Raw genomic sequence first — 10,119 nt, 5'->3', positions numbered from 1 at the left:
TCCTAGATCCCTCCCACAATCTTTCTGTATATAAGTCTCATCTTGCCTCCATGAAGGTGCTCTGATTCAATCTTCCTCAGTAGATTCATTAAGACAACCCAATATGGTGAATCTTTAATAAACTTTGTCCTTTTTTCTTGGCTGAGAAGGCTTGAGTCAAAATCTTTCGGCAGGACCCAGAGTGTAGGTGTTTTGGGGTCACGAGCACCCCTAAAAACCTACTGTTCCTTACCATAATCATTTTTCTTTAACCTCATTAGCACCATTGGCTTTTTCTCTGGTACAACTCAAAATTCCTCAACTCAAGTGATTTATCTGCCTGAGTTGCCCCAAGAAACACAGATCACAGGCATGTATACCTGGTTATATTACTTTTTATAATAAATTTTAGTGATGAAGAGGTGAAAGGTTGAGAGGTGCTGGACACCCCAAAATATTGACGCACCGGGTCCTGCCCAAAGAATTCGACTCAAGCCTTCTCAGCCAAGGGAAAAGACAAAGTTTATTAGGGATTCACCACAATGGGCTGTCTTAAGAAATCCCCCCACCCTGTGATGCCTGTTTCCACAAGCGGGCCAGATTCAACCTACTGAATTAGATTGAATCTGAGCACCTTCATGTAGGCAAGATGGAGATTATACACAAAGATTGTAGGAGGGATTGAGGGGTGGTCTGGGGTGACTAGAGGAGGGGTTTAGAGAGGGTCTTGAGGGGAAGTCTAAGGAGGACCAGGTGAGGTCAGAGTCCAGGAACCAAGAGAATGCAATTAAGGGCAGGAAGTTCCTGAAGGAATATCAAAGGTTGGGAAGTAACTGAAGGCATGCATATCTAAAGTAACAGTAGAGGGAGAGATCTGGGCCCAATGACAATGTGAGGCTTGTGGCCCTAGGGGAAGGCCAGATCCAGCCAGAAGACTCAGGGACAGCTCAAGGGGGCTCCCAGAGACTGCACTCCAGACTCAAGGGGGTTCCCAGAGACTGTGCCCTCATCAGTGATATCTTCAAAGAAAAGACAGGTGACATAAAGCCAAAATACACTAATGAAGTAAAATAAAAAGAGGAAGAAATTGTTTATCAAAACTAACCAATAAATTAAAAAAAGTCTAATGAACATGAACTTGGACAGACTTCAAGAGATAGTGGAGGACAGAATGATCTGGCATATGGTCCGTGGGGTCACGAAGAGTCAAACATGACTGAATCACTGAACAATCACAAAAAATGTTAAATGCAGTATTCCACACCCATAGCCTTTCAGTTCTGTAAAGAAGAGGGGTAGAAAAGCTTCTTATATCTCTTCTTTGGGACCGAGTTTTGTCATTGTAATCCCTCAATTTTCAGTTGCAAATGTTATGTTGTTATTATTCATTATTGTAATTATTATGTATATTGTTTTCCTTGCTCTACTTATTTCACTTAGCCTAAGTTAATATATATCTACCATGTTTCTCTGTATTTATCATTTTCATTATTTTTTTAAAGCACAGTAATATTCTGTTATAATCAGATACCACCATTTATTTAGCCATCCCCTAACTGATGGCCATCTACTTTGTTTCTATGTCTTTGCTGCTATTAACCGCCATAAATATTTTGTTGGATGTTGGACCTTTCTTTCTATCTTTGCCTTCCTTGCAGTGGGATCTCTGGATCGAATAGAATAAATATTGTAGTCATTTTCTCAGTTTAATTCTGTCTTACTTTCCAGAATGTTTGCATTAATTCCTAACTTCACTGAGTGTGTTAACACGCCTATCTTTCCACAGTCCCTCCAACATTTATTATACCCATATTTTCTCATCTTTTCCAATTTGTTGGGTGTGAGGTGAAGTCTCGGTTATTTAAAGTAAATTAGTTTTCTCTGATTGACTTTTGTAGTACGGAATGCTGGCTTCAGCCAGCAGTTAGGAATGGACTCTTCAGCTGGACTGGGTATTTCAAAAATATTGTCTTGTATCTAGTTTTCTGCTCAGTCAGAAGGAAAACAAGTTCCTTATAGCTCTAGCTTATGTCACCATGGTATTTTGGTGTGTCACATTGTCAGATTTTAGTTCCAGGTTCTTCTTTGTCACCTTTTGACCTGAAGCAAAAAGGTGGTGATAATCATGAACAGAGTCTATAAGTTGTCTTTGTTGTTGCTCAGTTGTGTCTGTTGGTGACGGCATTTGAGGTTTTGTTTTTTTTTTTTTTAACAAAGAAACTGGAGTGGTTTACCATTGCCTTCTCTAGCTTATTTTACGGATGAGGAAATTGAGGCAAACATGGTTAAGTGCTTTGCCCAGGGTCACACAGCCAGTAAACATCTGAGGTTGGGTTTGAACTCAGGTTTTCCTGAGGTGAGGTGAGGTACTCTATCCACTGAGCCACCTAGCTGCCCTAACATTGAAATAATGCTTGCTAGTGTAGTTAGTCAATCCTCAACATTCAAGCATTTAACTTACAAAACTTCAGGAATTCTTTTTATTTTATTAGTAACCTTATTTTCACTTTCATGTTGGCAACCAAGCACATTCACTTGTACTTTTGAACATTTGGCCTCCCCTGATGCCCATGCCATTTCTGGCCAGTGCTGGCTCTCATCTCCTGTGTATTTTATGAGATATTTCATGGTTTTACTGTGTTAGGAAAAGTTCACATTATCAGAATTAATGTTTTGTTATAAAGAACTATATGAAGAAAAGATATTTTTGGCAATCTCTAGTGAAAAAATACAATTTTTGGCATTCCAGGAACCTAGCCCCCTATTTCCAATTGGTTCAATGTGTCAACGTTTGTGCTGTTTTCTAGGAAGATTATCCCTGCGAAAGCTGAAGACCGATTGTATATTTATTTTGTATGTATTGTCTCTCTTGGTGGCATGTAAGGTCTGTGAAGGCAGGGCCTATTTCCGTTTTGTCTTTGTATCTCCAACACCTATACATACATTGATACATACACACATGCATATCATATAGAGCAGGCCATGGGGGAAGTTTGGAGGAGTGTGACGGAAAGGAAATTTGAGTTGAGGAAATAGGGACTTCCTTATTGAGTAAGTACCAAAAAATGATCCCTGGCAAGTAAAATGAGAGGATTCCTTAAATCAATTTTTAAACACAAATTCATTGAGAGGAGAATGAAAATATTGGTGGGGTGGGGAGGCCTTGCAACTGTACATATGGGACTACCACGACTCTACTATCATAGAGGTCACCACTGGAGGAAGGAGCAGGCTAGAGCAGGGTTAGGGAGGAGCTCACCTGTGCTATGGCTTAGGGAGGGGAGGAGGAGGAGGTAGGCCATCAGACAACTTCATATTTTACTTAATTATTCATGCTAACTAGGTGCTAAGCTCTGCTGTTTCTATGTGTGGAAAAAATACAAGTGCTGTCAGTGCCTTTTAAATTTCTAAGTACTAGAAAAAAGCCCCAGTCACCCCATCCTAGTATAAATTCTAAAAGCACTGTATTATATTCATAGACTTCATGAAGATAGGCACAGATTCATGGGTTAAAGGCATTTCACTCAGTGCTGCTTTTTAATGTTGTTAAGGAGGCTGTGTTACAAAAATGCTACAAATGGCAATTTTTGCCTCCTCTCTGCCTTTATCTGTCTGCGTTGCTCCCATCCAGAAATGAACGTGACCCAAGTAGTAGACATTTCAAATGCAACTCACCACAATAATTCGGAATGGGGAGATAGAAATCTATTTGTACTCTGAAAAACAAGAGGCAGGCATGCCATTTTGTGAGACTTAGATCTTTTTGAAACCACTCTTAAGAAATTCTAGGTTGGATTGGGCTCCTTCAAAATAGTGGCTTCATTCTGTTACACCATATTTTTTCATTTAGGTTTTCCATGTAGAGAATTGGCTGCTGTATGCTCCACTTGCTTCAAATCTAAGCCTTGCCTGTTGCTTCAAGAAAATTCAGGGCAAATATATCAGCAAACATTTCCTGATTTTGTAAGATCAAGCTGGCTATGAAATAGTGTGAAAGCAAGCAACGAGAGCTCCATTTGTTCCTTATTTAAAATTAGTTTGGACAGAACACAGTGTTTGAGAGTGTAGTGAAGAGAATAAGTCTGTTCTAGGATTAGGGAATAAACTAAAATGAGACATTTTTTTCTAAAACATCCAACTTTTTCCCCCCCTAACTTTTAGTAATTCATCTAGTATTCCTGAATTCTCGAGTGATAAGCCTGGCACATGAAGTCTCTGTAAGGCAGCGATCTGGAACAGTTTCCAATGTTTGAAGTACACACTGGAGTATGAGAAGGCACAGAGGATTCTTGTTCATTGCCAATTTTTGCTCTTTCCTGGTATTCTTTGGGCCCTCAAAGTACCTTGGATCCAATAAGATGCCAAGTAGCTTAGGACTGGCTTCAGGAGGTAAAGTCTGTCTAGGAGTCTGGTTAGTTTTATTCCATCTGGAAGGTGACCCCTTGTCATCCACTTGCACGTTTGAGTCCAGAGCTTATCAGATTGTGAGCAAGCACATTTTGTGTGTGTGTGTGTGTGTGTGTGTGTGTATGTGTGTGTGTGTGCGTGCGTGCACTTCATAAGGAGTTTGACTTGTTATGGCCAAATTATGTGAGCTGAATTCAAATGGGATCCAAGCCCTCAGCAATGGTATCTGAGGATTTAGACTCTAGCTGGGAGCAAGGGGAGGATGAAAGACTCCTCATACTTCCTTTTAAGTTTGGTATTCAGGGACATACCTGCTTTGAACATTAAATAAAAGTCCCTTTAAGGCAGGGGTTCTTAACCTGTGTAGTCCACAGACCCCTTAAAGGTCTGTGAATTTGGGTAGGGGAAAAATTATCTCTTTATTTCAATATAATTGGTTTTCTTTATAATTTTATCCGTTTTATTGTATGCATTTAAAAACATTATTCTGAAAAGGGGTCCTTAGGCTTCACCATGACACAAAAAAGGTTAGGAATCCCAATTTCAAGGTAAAGTGGTTGTCAAGGTCTCATAGCTAATATAGCTAGGAGCAAACAAACTCCTCAGAGAGAGCTCAGGTTCTCATGAACCAGCATCTTTGACAATTCTAATAGGAAAGAGAGCCATAGTACTCCCTACTGTATTATTCTTAGTTCTATAGTGAGCCCTAGATGACAATTGTTTATACTTCAATACATCGAGGATCTGTCATTTCATTCATGTAGGCTCTCCCTCTGCCAACGCTGCTACATAGTAGATGGTTTTTGAGAGTTACTATGGCCAAAAAAATCATCACCGTCTTGCCAACGTGGTAATGAACTTCTCTGAATTCAGCTAGTCTGGTCCTGGGAGGATACGCACAAAGTCCATTACTGAGACTGCACTCCAAAACTCTCTGACTTGGGAGTACCTGCTAAGGCTTAAGATCCATGGGCTCAGTTTTCAAGAACCCAAAGTAGCTTCCACAACTCTAATGAGGCATTAGAGAAGCCTTGAATGCAGGGAAATTATGCTGTAGTTAATTCTACAGTGGCAGTCAGTCAACAAAGCTTACTAAGATATTTATGTGTATGTTGTCTTCTTTGATGGAATATAATCTTCTTGAGGCTTGGGGATTATTTCATTTTTGGTTTTGTATCCCCAGGCCCTATGCACAGTCAGTAATTAATAAATGCTGGTTGATTGATTGACTGTAGGTATAGCAGCTACACTATACCATAGTAGACATTGAGGAACAACACTTAATCTCTGTTTAAAATTTTTTTTTTTTTTATGACTGGAAGATTTTAGGAACACAAATAATGGGAAAAAATGCCCTTGCTTTTTAGTAATAAGGAAATTTGAATGTAGTTGAGTGATTACTTTGAATATTGAATAATTACATTTTTTATTATCTTCACTGATTTCTATGAGTCCGTAAAAGTTTCCCCTAGTCCAGAAAGTGTAATAGAGCAATTAAGGCAGCAGTTCTCAAAGTGTGATCTTGGGACCCCTAGTAATCCCTGAGACCCTTTCAGAGCGTCTACAAGGTCCAAATTTTTAATACTAATACCATTAATTGCTAATATAGTAAATATCAATAACTACAATTCACATTAATAAAAACTCTTTGAAGTTTTCAATAATTTTTAAGAGTGTGAAGGGATGCTGAGGCCTGCTGAATTAAATATAAGTTACACTTAAGTTATAGGTTTTGGAAAACTAGGTTAATGTATAATCAACTCCTATATGGAAAGCATTGAGTAGAAATAGTCAATAAACTTGAATCAGTGAAACTTGCCAGATCTGCTTCTCAGAATTTAAACGAGTCACTTGGTGAAATGCTATAGGGAGAATGGGTACTAAACCCTATAGATTCTTTGGGCAAAACCTGCTAGTTGGACTCCAGACTGTATTTTCCTTGTCTTTGTGACTAATGTTTGCAACTAATAATAGTTGGGGACAGATCCCACTGGAACAGATATCATCTGTAGTTTTAGTACAAATTAACGCAGTCATGTGATTTTCATCAGGACTTGACATTTTATTTACTGTTGCTTGAGTTAGAAAAGGGTTTCCCCAAAAGATCATGAGGGAAACCTGCCAATAGAGGAAATGGTGGGTAATTGGTACCTGCTCAGTATTTAGGCTCCTGCTATTCAATCTAAACTGACAAGAATGTCAGAACACACACACACACACACACACACATGAACTCACACACATGAACACACACACACACACACACGAACACACACACATATCTGTGCTAAACATCATCAACTCTTGGATGATACTTCTGTTCCACACCAGTGCAGCTTGTGGAATATTTATTTGGCAGTGAAAAAGGTCACAGTTTTAAGGCAGTTCAGAAACCAAATGTTCTAGTAATATGTCAGATTTCTAACAAAGCACCCCCTTGGCTTGACTGGTTCTGGGCCTGTGCTGGATTCTGCTTTTAGAACAAGCTTACCCCATAGGTATACTAATGAGGAAACCAACATTGGCTTGTAAACTGCAGAATCAGAGGTCTTTATAAGAAGGAAAGCATTTATGCTACTAACTGAACTTAAAAAAAAAAAACGCCCACACTAGATGTGACATATGTAGAAGCAATAGACGTGTGCTGAGAAACCTGGATCACCCCCTCCCCACCCCTACCCCTACTACCCAACTCCCGTTTTTTTTCCCCACTCCTAAGTATTGTTTTAAGAGCATTTGTAGAAACCTGGACTAAAGCAGAAAACCGTCTCCTTAATTAGTTTCCACAGAATGTCTCTTTAGTGCCACCTGTTGTTCAATAAAATACTGTGGCTCAGATGGAACTGGAGTTGCAGGCGGGTTTGAGTTCCTCGGTTTTTTCTCCATTTTTGCACTGCAGTCTCAAATGATCACAGAAGAGATCCTATGGCTGATTTCAATAGACATGTCACAGAGCTAGGAGAGCTAGTTTAAAGGAAACATATTCACTCTACCTACAGCAAACATTTCAAGCTGCAGACCGCCCCATTGCTAGGAGCTACTGATTCAGAATCTTAACTAGTCATGTTTTCTGTTTTAATAAAAGCAATAATAAGTATTTTAGAGACAAATCATAAAACGGCTTACTTAAAATCAGAAGAGATGAGAGGAAGTCAATGCATCTGTGGGTTTGTGGTTTTAATGTTTTTATAACTATTAAAATGCTAATTACTAGTACAAGAAACAGTTGAAAATCAAAGGAATTATCAGCAGAGCTTGCACCAGCCTAGTCATTGTAAACTAACCTGTTTGGCTTGCTGTATATACTATATTTATTTTTACTTCTCTTGGGTATATTAACTGTGTCTAGTTTTATTCATTAAAGACTCAGATTGTGCTTATTTGGTTAACATCTGTTAGGACAGGGGGGTCTTACTCTTAATTGGTACCATCTGGAAAGGAGAAAGAAAACACACAGGATGATAGCTAATAGAGGGGAGACCTAGCACTTCTGTATCTTGAAAACACTTGATTTTCACTTACAGTGTTTATGTAATATATCAGGTATGTATTTATATGTAATTTATCTGATATCCTTTAAAATAAATTACATGGAGAATTGAACTTTGAAAGTCCACTAAGAAGGCATTTGGGGCCTGCAAGTTCTGTTAATCAGGCTACTGATGAGCTCCCTTTTTTGTTCTTTTTGAATATAGAATATCTTCATTTCCACAGTTTCTTCTTTCCCAATTCACCACCACTTATTCAGCACTTGTTCCTTCTCCAGCATTGGTTTCCATAGCTGCACGCAATCACACTCTCACACAGATGCCATTCTGTGTTCAAAGCACTGAATGCTACAGGGCATATTAGTGTTTTTATGCTTTAGATCTATCTTTATGTAATTTGAGAGCTCATTAATAGATACCATTTTGTGTGATTAAAAAAAAAAAGAAACCTAGTACATGACAATCTTATAAGGGAAGAATGGAGCGAGTAAGAACCAAATGGCTTTCTTGTCATTATGTAGATTACAGTCTAGAGATGAGTGGAGACCAAATACTCGACCTGATGGGGAACTGTAGGTCGGACCAAAGTAATTCTCCCTAGTCATTTCTTTATTGGGCCACAGTAAGCATTAATCAGACATGTAAAGGAATTGTTTGGTAATATTCAGATTTATTTTTCTTGACACAGAGTACTTCATTACATTACCAATTTTGTTCCATTTAATTCTTGCCCTTCTTAAAATCATGGTCGTGATGGCTATCTCTTTGGGATGAGATGTGTTTAACCAATCTGCTTCTGTAGTCAAAACAGGCTCTTATGTCTGTCAGCCTGATAAAGTTCATCAGGTGACATGAGGTGCTTTCTGGTCATTCTGAGGCATCTTTGCCTCTGCCTTCAAAAATCCCCAGACCTTTGATAGACTAGCCTAGAGAACTCTTTCTCTCTCTCTCTCTCTCTCTCTCTCTTTCTTTCTCTGTCTCTCTCTCCCCCCCCCATTGTAGTTATATGTGTTAAGTTACATAGAGAAATATATATACTTCTATATAAACATATGTACTTTATATATAAAATATATATAAAGTTATATATGAACATATATGCATGCATATGCACAAACATGATACACACAAACATATATATGCAAATGCATGTATCTTGTATATACATACATAATTTAAGATTTGAAAATTGGAACAGTCACTTATTATTAATAATGAGTTGGGTTTTCTATTAGTAATAATGATGGTGATAAAATAAAGAAAAATCAGGTAAAATGCTGAACTTTCAAAGTCGGCCATTTTTCAGGTTTTAACACAGACAAGAGACTCTTGCCACCCACAGACTTTTCTGAATACATATGTCTGAGCATAAGTAGAAAAGTAGTTGGAGATGGCGTTATCTTTTTTGAAAAAGGATCCCAGAGTAAAAATTTACATTTGACACTGTAAATGAAATAAGATAAGAATTAATCTTTTGTGTTGGTCTAATGTTTTTGGTACTATTTCTCTAGCTCCCTATACTTCTAGCTAATATGCAGTGGAACATGCATTTTGAAATATTCTCTAATGTATAGGCAAATTACTGTATTCTCCAGGTGGGAAATTACTGCATTATGCTGGCATTTTCTGGGACCTCAAATTATTCCAGGTCCAATAATTGGCTAATTATATCAAGATTGACTTCAGCAGGTAAGGTCTGTATAGGAATTTAGACAGCTTCATTCAATCTGGAAAGTAGCCCTGAGCCATAGACATTCATATTTTAATTGATGATTTTCCGAAGCAAAAATAGTTGGAAGCTTATACATGGACCTTTATTTGAACTCACAGATATATTCCACAGCTTATTGTTTTTGGCTTATATATAAACATTATACCTATATTATTAACATTAAGCATCTACAAGTAATAGAGTCTAGACATTGTGTAGAACCACTTACCTACATCCCTAGGGCAGCTAGGTGGCAGAATGGAAGGAATACGAGCCCAGGAGTCAGCAAGACTCATCTTCCTGAGTTCAAATCTGGCCTCAGACACTTACTAGCTGTGTGACCTGGAGCAAGTCCCTTAACCCTATTTGCCTCAGTTTCATCTGTAAAATGAGCTGGAGAAGAAAAGCAAACCACTCCAGTATCTTTGCCAAGAAAACCCCAAATGGGGTCACCAAGAATCAGACATGACTGAAAAAAATGATTGCACAGCAGAAGTTTCTCATCACCTTACATCTTTCTCTTCTGTGATATTT

This window comes from Trichosurus vulpecula, chromosome 8 (genome assembly GCF_011100635.1).
Source record: "Trichosurus vulpecula isolate mTriVul1 chromosome 8, mTriVul1.pri, whole genome shotgun sequence".
NCBI classification, from domain to species: Eukaryota; Metazoa; Chordata; class Mammalia; order Diprotodontia; family Phalangeridae; genus Trichosurus; species Trichosurus vulpecula.
This window is presented reverse-complemented; position numbering follows the sequence as displayed.